The sequence below is a fragment of the Panulirus ornatus genome, chromosome 29, assembly GCF_036320965.1.
Source record: "Panulirus ornatus isolate Po-2019 chromosome 29, ASM3632096v1, whole genome shotgun sequence".
NCBI classification, from domain to species: domain Eukaryota; kingdom Metazoa; phylum Arthropoda; class Malacostraca; order Decapoda; family Palinuridae; genus Panulirus; species Panulirus ornatus.
Window position 1 is genome coordinate 6,018,577 of NC_092252.1, and position 17,618 is coordinate 6,036,194.

The 17,618-nt window shown below is 44.5% G+C and overlaps 1 protein-coding gene across 7 annotated transcripts in view; it reads right to left on the minus strand.

Moving 5' to 3' along the window:
* The window catches only part of LOC139758043 (uncharacterized), a 77,092-nt gene extending 71,126 nt beyond the window's left edge, over positions 1-5,966 (minus strand). For 4 of the 7 annotated variants that reach the window (XM_071679065.1, XM_071679068.1, XM_071679062.1 and 1 more), the window contains exon 1: positions 5,726-5,966. The gene's annotated coding sequence lies outside the window, so the exon portion shown is untranslated. Of the gene's footprint in view, positions 1-5,030; positions 5,427-5,725 lie in introns of those variants that run through there. The other 3 variants (XM_071679067.1, XM_071679059.1, XM_071679061.1) reach the window with 2 other exon arrangements.
* Positions 5,967-17,618: the final 11,652 nt, after the last annotated feature.

Sequence of the window (17,618 nt, forward strand, 5' to 3'; positions counted from 1 at the left end):
TCAATTCGCTGTCCCATACGCGCCTCACACCCCCCTGCACGTTCAGGTCCTTATCTCTCTAAGCGTTTTTCACTCCATCCTTCCACCACCTCCGCAGTTTTCCCCTTTTTCCTTGGTTCCTTCACATCCGAGAAGTACGTCCTTTTAGACTTCCTCTCCATAAGTCCAAACCAATTTAGCAAACTCTGTTCGGCTCTCTCATATATAATGTTCTTACTAGCACACCTGACTCTCTATCTTTTCCTATTCGATCAGCCCTCCTCACACCACCTATCGCCCTTAGATGCTTCATTTCTAAGTCAACCACTTTCTTCCGTACTTAATCATCTAGCAACCACACCTTGTATCCATAATTCACTGTCGGAACTATACTATATCAACAAACATATCCATCTCTGGCCTCTTAAATAGTGCCCTCTCTTTCATATATTCTCCTCAGTACGACCAAGACCTTAGTTGAAACACCCTTATTCCTCACTGCAGCTCCCATGGTTCCAATCGCTACCACGTCCTCTCCCAGGAATTACAACACTCAGTTCTTTCCATTCAAAGACACTCCAAATAAACTGTCCTTCTCCATTGCTAACCGTAATAACCTAGCATTCATACACACCTGCTTTCAAATTTTTCCTTTCAAATATACACAATGACTCAGAAACCAACTTTTGTAGTTTTTCACTCGAAACTGCCACCAGCGCAGTGTCATCAGCAAAAAATAATACTCACCTCTTCCCCCCCCCCGAAAAAAAAAAAAAAAAATCTGCAGACCTGGTCCTCTCTACAAAACCCTCGCATTCACCTTCCTTACCACCCCCGTCCTTAAACAGATTAAAGAGCCATAGCGACATCACCCAACCCTGCCGCAGACCCATATTCACCTGGAACCACTCACTCTTCTCTCTTCCTCTTCAAATAAAAGGCATAACCTCAAAAAAGAAATAAATAAAAACTTCACGTTTATTCCAGCACCTTTCCTCCCACACCATACATTAGTAACACCTTCCACAAAGCATCTCTATCAAACTTATCCTACGCTTTGACCAGGTCCATAAATGCCACATTTCTTTGCATCAGAGATCGATGGCCTTTGACTGGGTCATGTTTTGCCCGTACTATGTCGGTCAATATGAAAAAAAAAAATCCTCTTCATCTCGCACTCTTCTTCAGAGCCATCATCTGACCCACGCGTCCTCTACCTCTCCTAAAAAACACACTGTACCTCCTCATTTTGAAACTCTGGGCAGGTCACCACCTTCTTAATCACTCACTCTGCCATACAACCGGTATTTTGATATGCTGTATATACGTATATGCATCTATATTATCCTTGCTGTCATATAATCCCAGGACCCCTTCTCCAGGGGGCCCTGTAGATTCAAGTTTGCATTACAATCAGTAGCAGGGGAAGGATGGATTCCCCTGATGGGGTAAGGTCTTCGACACGACTTTTTCACTTGCGGCGGAGTCCGGTAACACCAGTATACCCATTTACTAAAATCACCTCAGGACCAATCTTTTTTGAAGGAGTCCTGGTGTTAACCAGAACCCTTCTAAAGTTTCATGCAGCCTAAGGATGCGTTACTTCCACTAGCAGGGAAATGTTGACTCCTTTGGAGTGAGTTCTTTAACATGACAGTACTCCCAAAGATACATCCTTGCCAAAGATGTGTGTGTGTGTGTGTGTGTGTGTGTGTGTGTGTGTGTGTGTAAAGTGAAACAAAAAATAAGTCCCGAGTGCACTTTCGTGTATCATATCTTGAGGGGAGACTAAAGCTATGAGTCTTGCTCTCACATAGTCTCCCCTGAAGATGTAATACAGGAGAGTGAACTCGGGAAGTATCGTGCTTCGTTTTCCCTCGTGGTTATCAGCAAATACTTGGATTAGGCATATCACTGCGATTTTCTGCATATATATATATATATATATATATATATATATATATATATATATATATATATATATATATATATATACATATATATATATATATATATATATATATATATATATATATATATATATATATATATATATATATAATATATATATATATATATATATATATATATATATATATTACAGTGATACCTTGTTATAATATCCCCCCTGTGGAAGGTTACAAAAATATATACAACTTAATTTCCTCCCCTGCTTCAACGAATCACGATAAAAAACAAACGAGTAAAAGGCCTCATTTGCACACATCCATTACACAACTGCCATGTATGATGAACCAACACCAGGCCCTATCATCCATACCTCACAGACAATTCCATGGTTTATAACAAGACTGTTCCATATGCCCTAGTTCACCCTAAGGACAGCCCCAAGCCCACCCTATACCACCTCGACACATTTCATTCTATCCAATGCCCGCCTCTCGCTCTCTTGAATGCTCTGGCCCCGATACCTCAAAGCTTCCTTTAGTCCATCCTGCCACCTCATACTTTGTCCTCCTCACACCCCCTTTCGCCCTTGCCTCCTCCTTCATAGCTCCTCACAGGCTCTCTTCACTCATCCTCTCCATATGTCCGGACTGGTTCAGCACACCTTGGTCGGTCATCTTATCAGAACGCCCTTACTACTCAACCCTCTTTCCTGCTACCATTCATTATATCAACAATCCGCTGTACACATCATATTAAGCCTCAAGCATGTAATTCCAAACCCATCCACGCTTTTTTTTTTTTCTTAAGGCACAATACATTTAGTAAAACATTGCAATGACTACAATGCATTCAAGCATACCCTTACAGACACTAACCTCTTCCAAGCGCACCTACTGCACCTCCTGTTCCATCCAATAATGCACTTCAGCCTTCACGTCCCCAACCCTCCCCTCCCTATCACACACAGACACACACACACACACACACACACACACACACACACATACACACACACACACACACACACATGCTCATTACCTTACTTTTGTTTATATCTACTCTCAACATTCTACGCATTCTGTCACCAGCTTCCGGTGCTTCTCTCCACACCCTGCCACCAGAACAATTTCATTCGCAAACAACAAATGATTCAGCTCCCCCATGCCTCTCAGTATCGCTCGTTACAGACCCTCATATTTACTTTCCTCACCACCCCGTCCACAAACAGATCAAACATCCATGGGAACAACACTCGTCCTTGAAGAAGACACACCTTCACGTGGAGCCATTCACCAGCTTCCCGTCCAAGTCGCACACACGCCTTCCTCTCCCGATATAAACACCAGAATGCATTTAGTGTCTTTTTTATTGACATCATATAGTCGCAGCACCTTCAACAAGGCATCTCTATCAATAGTCACATGCTTTCCCTTAATACATTATTACGACAAACAATACACTTTCTCCGAGTACTTTTCATATATATTTCAAAGCAATATATATATATATATATATATATATATATATATATATATATATATATATATAGTCAGTTACTCATTTTTCTATTATTACCTTACACATTCATATAAACTTATGTATAATATACCATGACATTCCCGTAATTGACGTGGCACTTGTTGACTCAAGTCGGTGAACTGAAATATAAAACATTAAAGGACACAAAGTTCAATACAAAGAAAATACAACTCCATTGATCCCTGGATATGATACTATACATCAATATAGGTATATATACATATTCCTAAGCAAAATATGATGACATAATGCCTCCAGAGACCATGTGATGTTATATAATCATACGCATGACAGTTTACCTAAATAAAAAGCTTCACTATTTTTTCTCATAATAAATTTCATTTAAACACATACTGAACTATACAGTAACTATGTCTTCATATACCATGCTTACACTATATCTAAATGAAACTTGTTCTCGACCAAAGTACTCACCCAAGCCAAAATAATACGTTTTCTACGGTAGGTTAGATTGAGAGGGATACTATGCCATTTCAGCTCTCCCTGTCTTGACTGATGATAAGATTTTCGACACCTGATGATTTCCTCTCTTAAATATAATAGGGTTTGGGTACAATAACTCATTTTTCTATGTTGCTGGCATTAATCATATTCGAGGTATTAAGATGAGAGACTGACAGACACAGACAGACTAAACTGTTGAACCCACGGGGCAAAACCAGGGACTACAACAATCACACTGTATTGTGGAATATAACACATCACGTATTTGTTGTACCCTAAACCGTCTTTATAATGTACACTGTATTCCTAATGAGATGCGCATTCAATTCCCTTTATAATGTGTATTTGTACCCAAAACGATCCCCGAAATTATGTACTATGTACGTAATACGTTACCTTGCTTTGTCTTATGTCAAATCCATTAATGCCATTCCTCCCTTTCTGACAGGACAAGGACCCTCTGGGACCCTGGGACCACTCGGGCCCGCCTGTCACCCTCCCATGTCGGTGTATTGTACCCATTATACTTGCCTCCACCTACACCTGAACCATACTATCACTGAAATGCTTTGTCCGTGTACTCCTGAGTTCGGAAAAAAAGAAAAAAAAAAGGGGGGGCACAGACATGACTGGATGTCATTGCATGTCATTATTTACTAACACAGTTTTCCACTGAAAACCCGCAGAAATATTCAAGCAAAACATGCTGACTATATATATATATATATATATATATATATATATATATATATATATATATATATATATATATATATATAATGTGTATGTGTGTTCTTGAGCAACACTAACATTATACATTGTTTCATAATAAAAAATGAAGTCTACATCATTACGTGTAAAATATGCCTAACATCACCATACACAACGTCTAATGCTACAAAAGCACCATAACTCGCAAAATGCACTATATGAATGCACTCCATGTATGAAACAATCAAAAACGATATTGTGCTTGGGATCAATTCTACATAAACATCTAAAAAAAAAAAGTCAATAGTTATGTGACTACACGACCAAACTACAATTGTCACCATAACTAATCAAGGACACCACTTTATATCAAAGCAACAATGCAAAGCTTGTCACCGTCATTAACACACTTTTAAAAACTTTACCTGATTATCACCATTACACTATACCACAATAACACCTGAATGTCAATACAATGTGGTGTCACAACACAGACGCAAATAATCGTCACTTGAATCTCACAGTTCACGTACTCAGCAGCTAATAACACCGGATTTCATCACTTTGCACTGCACTACACTCACATTTCACACGTTCACTGCTCAGTATGACTCACTCTTGGTTCAGAGTGGCGCAACACCTCCCAGAAATCCACTTCACCACGCTGGGGGAGGGGTGGGGTGTTCGTTAGTGCACCATCCATGTGTAATCACTCGTCACAGCAGAAGTGAGCTCGCCCCCAACGGCTCACAGCAAAGCATTATTGCTTAAATACGCAGGCGAGCCCTGTGAGTCATGTAATACAACCCAGTTCCCCGTGCCAACACACTATCCCCCCCTCCCCTCAGTCACTAACCTAAACCACGTTAACAACCACTCACTCTTAACGGTCACTGAACGGTCTGGTTGCTGCCGCGCTCTCTAAAAAAAAAAAAAAGGTCACTCAACCACTCGCAGGAGATAAAACTGCTCTCACTACCTTCCTGTTGTAAGTCGCCACAACCACAATCTGATTACGGCACAAGTTATCAATATTCAAGTCACTGGAGGAATTTAATACCGTTTGAAAATACTGCAGAAAAAAAAAATTGGGAAATTGGTAATCCGAGTAATCACTAACCATCTACAGTCGATGCCTTGCCCTCCTCATGGTGCAGCTGGTTCAAAGATGGCGTCGTAGATGGTAACTTAACTGACAACGCATGAATTGGCAACTCTTCAAATACGTCAAGTCCGATCACGCACTAATGTAAAAATAGGTTTCACGTCTACAGTGGATATAATACACGGTACAGTGACGACAGCCGGTAGCACTGTAGCCTGTGTTGAGGCAAGTTCAGGTCTACAGGCCATGGGTAGGTTGAAGGTTCCCGGGTTCGCTGTATCACCCCCCAGCCCCCATGGACCAGCCCCAAGCCCTCCCCCAGCTTGAACCAGCTGCACCATTACACACAGCCAATCTCCAGTCACTATCATCACCACCTGACCAATCCCCGCGCGAGTTTCCAGTCACCTGACCAATCAGCGGTCGCGTTCCACGCCACCTAACCAATCAGCGTGAGGAACGTACCAGCCTAGGGGTGCAGGGGAAGAAAATTGATGGTCTGAAATACACCCGGTTGGCATGGTAACGGCCCCAGTGTTCCTATTCACCAACATTCAGCATGTTTACACAAAGGATATACACTGAAGCACATTCTAATTGGGGTGTATAGATACATTTCCCGATAAGGGGATTCAGATTAATTGATAGTGAGCATTAAAAAAACACACGGGGATTTCAAACTACCTTTTTGTATTGATTTATGAATCTTAATGTTTTGTAGTTCAGAATATCATGGTGTGGAGTATTTGATATGTCTGTCAAGCGTTCAATACTCTTCAAGCATGACATTCTAAACTCACAAACTGGCGCAGGAGTAATGCAATAATTCAGCTGCGCAGTGCGGTATTAACCCAGCCTGTATTCATCCTTCACAAATCCCTCATTCCACATCTAGTACAGCTGGTAAGAATTTGTAATTGGTTGAAGCTGTCAGCCAGTTTGGTCTGTTTTTGCTGCACCGGGACATTTCCACACCCACAGCGACAACCACAACCACGCTCATCCGAACCCCGCAGCTGTAGCCGACTTGGGTTTTACAATCGAGAGGATTAAAATTACCCGGAATATGTATACCGACGGGAATTGGACCGCGAATCCACCTAGAAATCCGCGCGCCGTCTAGCTATTGTGTCTCATGAATGCTGACTCGTGCTCGATTATAATTAATTCAAACGGAACTAAAGTCTGGGGCTGATATTCGAGCACGGGTTAGAGCGCAGGGAGTGGGGAAGCGAGCACTGCTGCGTCTGTCTCGTAGCCTCGCACGAGGCCCCGCAGGCCTCACCATTTATCCACGTAATGGTTGGTTGGCGTTCCCTGACGGGCTCGTATATTTCACCATTTTCAGACAAGTTTTTCACGGAAAGGTCGGTTCGCTGCAGTGATTTACCCAGACTGAATATCATATTTGGAAATAAAATGCATACACACGTGTCATATTAATAATCAAGCAAACATCCACAACTATACGGGGGCGCCCACTCAAGTAACACGGATGGTGAGAGTGAGTCAGCACCTGACGCGAGGCTAGCTAGCACCGCCAAGTGCTGCTGGCGCGGTGCTGAACACCAGAAATAAGATAACCTGTTTTTCAGTTCTGCTCCAACCAAACAGATGTTTAATAGATCTGTCGCAATGATTAGAGTTGCTGAAGCTCTTTTTAAATCGTTTCATTTTATTCATCTACAGACGACACTTTTTATTCTAAAACGCTTGTTGTCAACGTTAATATACTGTAGCGTGGGATACTTGACGTCGTAAAAAAAAACAACTCCCAAGAAAAGTTATTAAAAGTATACTATACAGAGCGTTGTTATCGCACACCCGCCAACCATGAGCCAACCTAAGCAGCCAATCAGGGAAAAGGACGGAATCGATAGAAGTGGGTTATGAAGTTTCATGTGGATTTAATGAAACGCTAATGTAATCAGAACCCCAGGATAAATTAGATCCCTATTCCTATTCAGCCATATAACCAACCAAATATTCAATAAATAAAACACCCACTAGACCTCCTGAATACACAGCACGAGAGCCGTTAAAATAATAATCCACCAAGTTGGCGTCACCCTAGGGCCGCCGGGCTGATAATCCACCACGGGAAGTATACACCGGCTATGTATACACACCAGCCCTGTATGACTGTATACTTCAACGCCCCCTCTACTGCCACCCTATTGGATCATTCCACTGACACAGACGGATGAACATGAGTCGAATGTAAATTATGAATGAGGGCGAGACATGGTGGGTTGAGGGTAAAGTGTGGTCGCCGGTGGATGATGGTTGCTGTATTTCCAGGGCGGTAGGTGCGTTGTATGCCGCGGGAGGGGTCTGGTGCACGCTGTATGAGTTATGTTGATATATTCCGCCTTCATGAGGGCCTGCAAGGGCTTCAGGCCATGGGGTGGGGGAGAGAGAGAGAGAGGCCCTTTGTTTTTGCACTTGTGTTGGTGTGGTTCGCGTTGCCTGCAGACTGTCAGCACAATATTTACCAAATTGGTGGAGTGGTGCTGCTGTATAATTGGCGGTAGAGTTAGTGGTTGTTGGTGCTTTATTTCATGTTTTAGCTGGGGGGGAGGGGAACTGAGCGGTGAATGCGGGGTGGAATGCGTCGCTCTCTCATGTCGATTAATACATTATACATCCACGTGAATACAGAGTAATGAATGCATTCGATATCACGGCTCATGAATAATAGTAGGTCTGATGGTGAACTAATGCATGTGTGTGAATACTAATGGCATTGCCCTCAAGGAAAGACTCTTTTTGATAATGCATGTACCTGGCAACCATGTTCTTTCATTAATCTTATACACAATAAAAAGCTGAATTATAGACGCCATCTCTCGTTGTTTAATACATGGTCGCCAGTAATGCTGATTTATTTCTGTTTTTATGGGTGCAGCAGTTTCAAACGACGCCATCCGTTGTCAGAAGTCTTGGCGCTGTTCCAAAGTTGTTAGACAGCGGTCTGCTTGGCTGGACAAAGACCCCGTTCTAAACAGCACCATCAGTACCGGCAGGGCCGGGCCATCCACCAGTTCCCCCGAGCCCTCCTCAGACTTTGGCGATAAATAGAGAAAATAAAACCCCAAGTCCCTGTTTGATTGCTCCCAAAATAAGCTGAGCAACCCGCTGCTGGGCAGGACCATAAAGGGGGTGTGACGCGGCCGACGTGTGGGGTTCGGTGGGTCTAGGGATCTGGGGTTTGCTGGTGCTGCCGCCCTCACAACCCCAGCGGAAGGGCGAGGGCGACAGCGCGGCGTCTGGGGGTGTGGGGGGATGGGGGTGAGAGAGGTAGGGAGAGCGAGGGAGGGATGAGACAGGGGCAGATGGTGGCCAGCGGGGGGTGCAGGATGAGGCGGGGGAAGGTGGTGGTGGTGGAAGTGTATGTGGTGGGTCTTGGGTGTGTGTGGGGTGGGGTGGTAGGGGAAGAGACGGGGGAGGGTGCTGGCTGGCTGGCTGGCTGGTCCCATGGTGGGGGGATTGTGGGGGGGTGACGTCAGCCGGGCGTTGGCTCCTATTTCCCGCGCAGCTGACGGGGCCGCACTGAGCACCGCTACACTGTATAATGGCCGGCTGGGGTGGTGTGTACTGGGGGACGGAGGGAGCGAGGGTTGTGCAGCCAAGGGTGGTGGGGTTCGCAGCAGCAGCAGCAGCCCGGCCTCCCATGTTCACCACACTGACTCATTACTCAACCCCCGGGCCGGTTGTTCGCGATGAACTTGTTTATTAATTATACGGAGTGGGGCTTGGCTGGGCCTTCCTCGCTCACGACACGAGGCTTCCTCACCTCACCTCCTCCCCACACTCAGAGGGACTGGAGGGACTGCCCGGCTTCACAGCCTCCAGTACTGGCAGACAACGACAGTAGTACGACCCTCGAACACGACGGCCTGGTACACAAAAGGCAGTACTGTCGCAACGTCGACTATATTACAACGTCGTGATAAAGAGGCGATTAGGTGAAGCTAGAACAAGTCTCTCAAATACAAAACCAGTTACCCTGTAACCTTCATGTCTTATACTACAGAGCCTGATATATACATACAAGTAGTGTCTCTCCGGTCACTCCTATCTCCTTTATCGGCTAAAGGGTGATAACGAATCACATTAATCACAGATACATAGAATTACTATGAAGATACAACGCTAGAGAACACAGGGCTTCCCTTGGGCCCTGGTATATCATAATGCGTGTGCTTTGTTGGGTAAGGCTATGTTGACCGTCGTGGGTGCTATGTTAACCCCAAAGGGCGTTAGATAACGGTGTATCAAACCTCAGCGGCTGTTATAGTCAAGACTACGAAAAAAAAACTTTGTGAATGTTAGTTGATCAAAGCTACGTTAACCTCACCGGATGTTGTTTAAGGTTAGGTTAACCTCAGCGGATGTTGGGGTCTAGTGTTGGGTAAGATCTTACGTGACTCAAGTCAGGTATGTATCAGGCTGCACCCAGCACCGCCAGGTGTATGGCTGGCCCTTGGCAGGGTGCACACCTGCGTCGGTATGATGAGTGTATGAGGGCGGGTGGTAGGGGAGGGGTTTTTATAACACACTGGGGTGTATAGGAAGTGCGTGTATGAAGGAGGAATTGTGAGTGTAAGAATGGAATGTATGTCTTGAGCGTGGTGAAAGTGTTAAGTGAATGTTAACATATGGATGTTGGCATACTTTAAAATGAATGTTGACCTAGCTATGGCAGTGTACGGAATAATGAGTAGTAAAGCAAGTTAATGTGGGCGTGAAGGTTGAGATACGAATGTTAATGTACTTAGGAGTAAATGTTGACGCAAATGTTAATGTACCTGGGAGTGAATGTTGGCATATATGTTGAGTGAATGCTCAAACAGGAATGTTAATGTACCTAGGGTGAATGATGAGACAGGAATGTTAATGTACCTGGGGTGAATATCGAGACAGGAATGTTAATGTACCTGGGAGTGAATGTTGAGATAGGAATGTTAACAAAGATGATGGTAGCGTAGTGGGAGAGAGAGAGAGAGAGAGAGAGAGAGAGAGAGAGAGAGAGAGAGAGAGAGAGAGAGAGAGAGAAGGCCGGAGGTGTGGGCGAACTAATGGTCGAGCCCACGGTGGGGGTGTGGGGTGCGTGTGTAGGGGAGGGGGAGTGTATTGAGGAGAGAGGTGGTGGTGGCGGCGGCGGCGGGGGGGTAGGAGGGGGAGTGGCTGGCCTCACCTCACGAACCCTACTACAGGATGGAGGGGAGGGCGGAGTTCAGGGGAGGAGGCACCTGGCAGGATGGAGGGAGTGTAGTAGGTGGCGTGTGGTGGGGGAAGAGGGTAGAATTAGGTGGGGTGGAGACAAAAGGAAATGCTTTTGAAGTTGTGAGAGTCGGTAGAACCTCCTATTTTTGCCACAGCGTGGACGTACCACACAGTGTGGTGGAGTGAACACGCTGCCTCACGCTTCTTGCCAGCTGAGGAATTAGCATTTAAATTGAACTGTGTTGGATGATGTTGACACAAGAACACTTTATTCGGTTACTGTTGAACCTCCTGGTCCCAGCTCCCTGCTCTCTTGTTCGGCAGTTATCACCTAAATCCCTTGACCACAGTGACAAGACCCTTGATTATGATGGCTTTAACCTCTGACCTGACCTTCAAAGGTGTGGTCAACAGTCAGGTCACCATGCCCTTCCGTACAAGCGTCGTAAGGTTGTGCTGCCATGATTGTCTTTGATTTACCTGATGCTACGTGTAATCCCCCACTAAACAGTGTATTACTTTCACCAGTATATCTGGACAAGATACACTTATGATAAAGATGAATTTTGCCCTCTATCCAGATAAGCAAAGATCGCTTGTAGATAGGGATAAGAGGCACAAGAGAGGGGAAAGAAAAAACAGCTATATCATTTCCTTCTTGTAAGACTCGAACATCGCCTTTGGTAATGTCGCTATCCTGTGTCGCTACACTGACGGAGACCTGACGTGGTGGCAGGTCAGTAAGGTAGCATTTTGTGGAGTGACGCTGGGCTGCTGCAGTATATGACACGTGTCAAACGATTGGGACAGCCTCTCTCCTGTATCAACATGTGACACGATCGACATCTCTGTCTCTCCGATTTCATAAAATGCATACGGCATCGAAATCCGTAAAAGTCTTTCCCAAACGTTAGCACGATTTTCGACAAAGTTCGTGAGTGCTCGAGATATTCGTATGCTGCTTGAATACATGAGCCAAACAACCACAGACATACATTATCGTTGTATATCTAACACGAGAAAAGTTTAACACTAAAGAAAAAAACATGAACATTTATGGTAGGAGTCAGTACGTTCGTGAGAACTTTACGAACATGTCTCCCAGTCTTCTTGCGTTCGTGGTTTCAATTACATCATCTTAAAACAATGATGAAACCCCATCAATCAACAGATAACATTATCCCCTTTATCATGGCGACTTACGAAACAACCGTTTACACTGACTTAACCCTTGGGGTAAGCTGACTCCAGTCGTCGTACTCAGTGGAGTTAGGTCACCGTTGTTAAGGAGTTCAAGGGTCATATATGCGGCGAGAGCGTGTACGATCTTAAGATTTATCTTGAACGCCTGAGGAAGGTGTCTCTAATTTTCAATTGGTGTTTATAATGACTTTGGCGGCCTTAATGACCGTGACAGTTCATAGAGCTCAAGCCCAAATGACCAACCAACCATCGTTAATTACCACGTCGTACTCAAATGTTTTGAAGTCATCGCTCTCAGTATGCTAAGTCGTCATATTTAAGGTTAAACATCCCCAGATGAAAGGTTTTCGAGGCTGGGTACATGGTTGTTTAAGTGAACATGCTAATCATTGGAACAATGGATACATAATTCACTGATAACGTTATCTGGGCTGATAAGACACCTTCCAAAATTAACGGTTTCAGATAAGAACCTTTAGAATTCAAGTAGCAACAACTCTGTTAAGTAATTTCAACTGTACGACCATAAGAAACCAAAGGAAAGTCGGTAATTTTTTTACAGTGTGTAATGTAACCCTGACGTTGGTAAATAGAAACGAAGGTAGATAAACGTTGTTTACAAATGTTGAGTAAATAAAACTTACCTCTTTTACGAGCCCAAGGTTAGTTTGATAAGACTTTACCTCAGGAGTAAGAAACTGATAGGGCACAACTACTTAACCTGTGACCATGGCACAGGAGAGGATATAGTTTACAAAAGGCTAATACTGGGCTACAATGACCCTCTGACAATACAAGTTACTCTTAAAGTGAAGCGATGGGAGAAAATTTCCCTCTGCTGTACTGTAATTTTATGCAATAAATAACGCATAAGGTGAAAGGCTCAGTACAAGGGGATAAGAGCTGTGGGTTATGAAAACATACGGGACAGTTCCTTTGTGAGAAAATTCAAACACTGTAAATGAGGCTTGTGTGAGTATGAGTCATACAACAAAGGCGTGTATATATATACAACAGCACTGTTGCCATCACACGAGTCATCTAGGTGGTGCTCGAATTGTGGTATGAGGTTCTCTAGTGTGCTGGTTTATGGATGAGGCATCACTCAACGGACACCCTCTGTGAAACACATATGTCACTGTCATTATTTGGTCCAAGACTTTGGCAAGTGGTAAGTGTGAGTGAAAGGCAACACCTCTGCCCAGAACACAGACCAGTGAGTCTGATAAATCCAAAAAGCAAGACAAACCCATAAAGTAAGATAAACCCAATAGGCAAGACAACCCAAAAGGCAAGACAAACCCAAAAGCTTTGTAAGCCAAACCAAAGGGCAAGATAAACCCAACAGGCAAGGCAAACGCAAAAGGTGAGGCAAACCAAAAGGCACGATGAACCCAAAAGACAACACAAACTAAAAGGTAAGACAAACCCAAAAGGCAAGACCAAACCTGTTAGTAAGAGTAATCATCTCGTGGGACGCGGATGACCTTTGTGGAGACCAGCTACGTGACTAAGGCAAGACCTCTTCGTCAGGCTAAATATGTATATGAAACAAAGGCTCGGGGTGGTAATGAACTGTGACGAGGTTGCGACGGTACGACCCTTAAGCACGACGGTACAGTAAGGTGGCCTGGCATTTGACCCCAACCTGAGACTCCAAGGATGGCATCGTCGTGCTCAAGGAGTTAAAGTGAAGGGAATCGGTTACACCTCTGTAACAGGATGTGGATCAAGATGAAGACTTTGCCTTCATGTCTTTTAAAGCAAGTCTTCGACAAATACCAACATGAGGAAGGGACTAGATCTATGGGTAAGACTGGTAAGACGGTGTCTGTGGGTAATAGATCTAGAATTGGAACAAGACCGTGTAAAGAGGGACCCAGTGAGGAGAACCAAATTAGTGACTAGCCAAGACTTTAACGGGAATAAATTAGTAAGCAATACTAAAAGTGCGTTTAAGATCAGCAAATATCTTTGGCTCACACCAAGTTTTTCAGTCAGGCCAGATCTAGATAATACCAGATCTATGTGTAAGACAGACCAATAAGGATAAAGCCTGATGAGTAAGATCATTTGTGAACATGGCCACACCTGAGGGTCTTATTAGACATGTGGGAAACACCTGAGTTGCGATTAAGACGCAGATGTAAGTACGCATGGTTTTATTGGGAATGATAGACTTTATATACAGGTGTTACCTCCCTCTTACCTCCAGCTCTTGGTCTTGAGGTACAAGTACGATATGATCCACAGACCAAACATGGAACAAAAGCTTAAATTACAAGACATAATCTATAGATAAGAAATGAGTTATGAGATGCATGATGGCTTTTAGACAAGACACGAATATCTTCACGTAAGACCCATGTCCTACCCGAGCACCAGTCACTAACGCGACCTTTGATATGGGAAGCATCTTCCACTCACCACCCATTTCTGGTCCCGTCCATCATGGGATCACTCGAGCGTCTGAAAAACGCCTAATCTTACCAGTAAGATTCATCTTATGCTTAAGTCCGTCTTTACTCATGTCTTGGAAGTCCGTCTTTACACATAAGGTTCGGCTTTACTCATGTCTTGGCCTGACCCACCATCCGCTGTGTACGCAGGTCCAGTGGTGTCCAGTGGTCTGGATTTACCCTTTAAGAAGACCAGGTGTGCGGTTAAAGAAGAGGCCTTTAACTCGCAGCACAAATATTATAAGACTAGATCTGTAGGTAAAACGAGAGTGCAGAATAAGACAAAATTACAGGTAAGAGAAAAGACGAAGCAATTGTGCAAGACCAGGAGACCACATGAGGTCTGTTGGACCTGTGGGGAGGACCAGGAATCAAAGTATTGAGAAAAATACGTTTAAGGTGAAAGTCGTGGATAGGACCAGACCTGTGGCTAGATGGATAGGACCAGACCCGTGGCTAGATGGATAAGATACGACCTGTGGCTAGAAAGAAACCTACTGATAATGCCAGATAAAGTCAACCAAACTTTATCTACTGACAAATATCGAACCCACACGTTAGATTCCACACGTAGATCTGTCATAATCACATCCACACATGTGACAATGACGCGAGCTGTGAGTAAGGCCGAGCTTTTGAGTAAAGCTGGATCTACGAGCCAGGCTGGACCTATGAATAAGATCCATTTCAATAAAACAAGCTTGAAGTCGAGACCGAATCCCTCGTTAAAAACTCATATAGATGGGACCAGACCAGCGAGACGCCGAGAGCAGGTCAGATCCATGCTGGGAAGGTGTCTGACCTGCAGGACACCAACCAAGATGGTATTTACAATGGTTGGCCGCGAGTGTAAGATGTATGGAAATGAAATAAATCACTTATTTGTGTACCCTGGCATTTGCAGTGATCAAACTTTAAGGAGAAAAAAATCTGTGACACTGTAGAGGAAAATCTGCAAGTACTACACGCCTTGGTCAATGCCTCCGCCAGGGGGAGCCAGCGACACAAACAAAACGTCCCTGACGCCAAGAACTTGTCCTCCCATAACGACTGCCTCAACCACAGACAGCCTTGCCTGGTCAGATCATATGCTTACACACGGAGCACGACGGCACGTCCCTCGACTACTATCGACAGCACGACCCTTGAGTAGTATAACAAAATCTATAACGCGGCCCTTAAGGGCCACGTCATATTTCACGCCATCATAACCCAAGGGTCGTCTCGTCATGCTCAAGGGTCGTCCAGTCGTGTTCAAGGGGTCCGTATCGACGGTATTCCTGCCTGTCTACCCTACTCGAGTTGCTGCCAGTCAGTTGGTCCGCCGTGACGTCACCATGGCCCAGACGTCACTCGGCTAAGGGCAGCCAAGGACTTGTCTCAGATATGTAGAGGCGGTTTTAAAAGTTTTCGGCTGGGTCTGTCTCCCACCAACAATTACAATATTCAGCTCTGACATACAGTATACCTGAGCCATGATGTGACGTCCCTTACTGAACCAAACGTATGACATGTTTATTCATGATTCTCACTAAAAGTTTACTTTAAGGGCAACTGGATGCTTTATTCGACTGTTAGTAAAGTGATAAGAGAAATGTTGCTCTTTTTAACCTGTTTTCCTATGTCATTAGGAGTCTTGCAGGTTCCAAAGGTACATAACTCATGTCTTGAAAAAAATATCTGCGAAAATTCACAAGCCCTTTGGGCTGAGGTGGTGTGGTGAGTGTTGCCATGCAGACTACAGCCATCACCAGGTTGGGGTTGGTCACTGTTACAGGTGTTGCCATGGGAGTCTCTGGCCAACATAATCCTCCGGCTGACGAGCTGCTGGCGACTGAGCAATATCTACAGTGAAACCATCTGGATTTCATTTCTCTTGCAAGATGCTTCCCTTTACTCTTTTTCTTCTTAACCTCAACGTTAAGGAGCTACTGAGGATCTCTTGAGACTGCGATACTCTCAAGTGTGGAACTCCACCAGGAGACGAATTGCCTGAAACTGCGAGTCTTGGTCCGGAAGGGTCTGGTGCACTGGTCTCAAAGAAGAGCAGTGGCACTCACAGAGGGAGAGCCACATGACCGGGTTAGCCCGAGTGTGGCGCTCCTCAGGACACGGACTAGATGGGTAAAGCCTCACTTGAAATCCAAGAGGGAGAGATATACATGAAAGGAAGAGCAGAAGTGGCTGTCTTTTTGCTGTAAATAGTCATGTGGATATGGACTTGAAGAAGCTTTGCCTGGCTTAAAAACTCTGGATTCTTCAAGCAGCTAATCGTCATATTGGATCAGAATCTACTGAGTAAAAGGCTATTTGGATTGAATACGTATCATCAACTGTTCCTTTACGATCGTCTTCACATACAGAGACAGACAAGCAGCTGCCTTCTGCTGGTGTGAGTACTGGCAGCTGACCCACCAGCTGATGCTGATGTTGGATCTTTCTCAGATCAGGGAGGTGTTGTGACTTCGTTGAAAAATAGGAAATGCTGCTGATATCTAAGGCTTGGGTGGGATCTTTTACCTGAAGCCCGCTCTTTATAACGAAAGGAGCACCGTCATGTGACTAGGACACCTGTCTGGTTACCCTTATGTGAACAACAAACAAAAAAAAAAAGAAGACAGGACAGCTGCAAAATGCTGCGGAAATCACACTATTCAGTGAGCCAAGCCGAGTCCATGCTCATCTGTTGATACACACGCAGGATGCGGATCGTTTGTAGCATCCTCAACTGTCTGGACTCCATTACTCAAGTCAGCCACTGACCGCGTCCTTCTGCTGTCATGCTGGACGCCCTCTTGAGTCCTGAGAAACAACTAGCGCTGTGTCCTCGTCTCACAGGTAGGAAAGTATTATGAGAAATAATACAATTTCGTAGGATCCTAGAAGGGTTTTGATATCGAAAACGTTGTCGCAAGTATAAAGTGTTTCCAACTGATACGGATGACGCCTGAAAAGGAACTAATAATCTGTAAGTTGAGGCAGGGCTGTTGTGATCTTCCTGCCACAGTGTGCTGTTG